The sequence below is a fragment of the Tenrec ecaudatus genome, chromosome 15, assembly GCF_050624435.1.
Source record: "Tenrec ecaudatus isolate mTenEca1 chromosome 15, mTenEca1.hap1, whole genome shotgun sequence".
In the NCBI taxonomy this organism is placed as follows: Eukaryota; Metazoa; Chordata; class Mammalia; order Afrosoricida; family Tenrecidae; genus Tenrec; species Tenrec ecaudatus.
This window is the reverse complement of record NC_134544.1, coordinates 116,180,859-116,183,472: the sequence shown is the minus strand read 5'-3', so window position 1 is coordinate 116,183,472 and position 2,614 is coordinate 116,180,859.

The following is a 2,614-nucleotide window of genomic DNA, read 5'->3' as shown; positions in this document are numbered from 1 at the left end:
TAAAGGATATTGATCTATAGTTTTAAAAGTTAATATTGAATAAACTAATGTGTCATTTCCATCTGGAAAAGATGACTTTCTTTTTAAGAGAGAAAAGCAGAAGGAAAGAAACTTTCAGCGACCAGGAGGCAGGAGGGAGGAGGGAGGAAGCAGGAGGGAGGAGGGGCTAACAGTGATGGCATTGTCCCTCCTACAAGGGAGTGATGCAATCAAGCAGGATGCACACTACAAGTGACAGATTGTGAGAAACATTTAAAGTGGTTTTATATACTTAAAAAATAAATAAATAATAAGGATGTGACATCCTAACCTGATCATCTTCTTACCGATTGATTTGCTATCATACCAAATTCCACTATGGAAGTGATTGCATTAGGTTAGAGTTATAATAAGTAATTACTAAGTTTCAACTGACAAATCACCGAGAACCCTGGCTAACCCATAGTCCATTCCTTGTCAATTTTGGCACTTCTGCATATCCTCTTAAACCATATATAACATCTAAATAAAAAGAACTATAGTCATATTTGCATCTAACATGATACAACTAACTCCTATACTACTGACAGTGTACTCTGTGTATTTTTACATCTTATATTTTATAAGTTAATAAAAATATTTGATTCATACATTAGAGGGCAATTCTCAATGTCATAAAGTTGATGGTGACTCAGTTACCTTATAATACAGGGTAGAACTGCCCATATAAATTTCAGAGACTAACTCGTTATAGGGGTAAAAGAACAAACCATCTTTCTTCTGGGGAGCAACTTGTGGTTTTGAACGGCTGACCCTGCAGTTATAGCCCAACACATAACCTTTTTTTTCCTTCACATTATCATTTTTGCAACTGATCACTTGCCTATAGCTGCTACTTAGAACTGCCTTCTGCCAGCACCCACTGCATATTATTGTTAAGTAAGTGCCTAGCTGGTGCTTCTTCTGAGGTACAGGAATATCATTCATTTTCTTTGGTCTTTGCCATCTTTATTATAGAGTCTATAGCTGATTTGCCTAACTCATCTTGACAGAAGTCTGCTCCATAATTTTGAATGGGTTTTGAGATGCTAATAATGGTCTTTTGAAAAGATTTTGTAGCATTATGCCTGAGCATGAAAAAAATTTAAATGTTTACAAATGAACTGATAAACGACATCAGGATAAATCAAGAAACTTTGAAGTCAAGATTTGCATTGTACTTGGATCAATAATCAAGAGTTAGGAAAACAGCAGTAAAGAAATTGTCATATTTCCCTGGAGAAATCTGCAAAACACCAATTTAAAGTTTTAAAAAGTGAAGTCAATTTAATGACTAAGGTAAGCCAGATTCAAATCATGTTTTTTAATCACCTCACATAGATACAAAAGCTGTATAATGAAAGACAAAATAATTGATACATTTGAATTGTGAAAAATATCAAATCTTGTGGGCTGCCAAGAGAATGAGTAATTTGCTTTTTTGGTTATATCGGCTATGACTCTGCTCCCACCTTTAGAATTTCACCAGCCCTGGATCCAGCCACAACCCCCTGGTGGCATAATCATTAAGTGTTCAGCTGCTTACCAAAAGCTTAGTGGTTCAATTCCATCCAGTGTCTCCAGGAAAGAGAAGCTGAATGATCTGTTCGTGTAAAAGTATAGCTTAAGGAAACCGTAGAAGTAGTTCTGCACTAATCCATGGGGTGACTTGGAGTTGCAGTTAAATCACTGACACTGGAAAGCTGGCTGTATATATTGTTACAATGATGCACCCATCTTAAACAGAAATGAAAGAAATTTACCAAAAACAGATCTCAAACAAGGAAACCCACCAGAACTGAGAAATTACAAGAGCAAAAGTTTAAAGTGTTTTTTGAAAACTGCAATCATTCTTAACAATTGTCATTTCTATTTCCTAACGTAGGGCATGTTGGTCAGGAAAATACTTTGGACAAATATCTTTTGCTAAACAATTTAGACAAGTTAAAATCTTGGCCTTTTGAGGGGTTACAAGCAGCTAGACTTACACAAAAGCTGAGTGATCTCTTTAAAGCAGCAGAAGTAGGGCTATACTGCAGTTTGATTCCAAATGGAGCTTACTTTGTATGTGTATATTTTCATCTAGACAAGTGGCCTCGTCAGATTTGCTTACCCATTATCCCCTTTTTGAACAAGCCTGCCACTGGAGAGTGCAGATCACTCAGGGGTTACCCATATCTTGTAAAAATTCAGTATTTTGAGGAGAGATGCTCTATTTGATCACAGCTCTGTTAGAGGCGGTCACGCACCAACCAGTGTTACCTGGCTGGATAGCTTTGGACTTTGTCTTCAGAGAGTTGGTTCTCGTTGGGGAAGGTCTTCCAAACAGGGTCACGATGGAAGAACAACTTGGCATTCTGAAGAGGACCGCTCCCAGAGTTAAGGTTCATTCTAATTAAGTTAGTTTCTTTTAAATACATAATTCATTGCATGGCTTGATGTCTCACAGGTGGCTATGGCAATGAAAAACACATAATGTATAATATATTTAGCAAGCACTATAATAACAGTTGGCAGTGATTAAAGGAGTAGCCAGGCAATACTCTGCTGTGACTAACTGAAACTATTAAAATTTGGGAAGTGTCTTTGTGGGGGA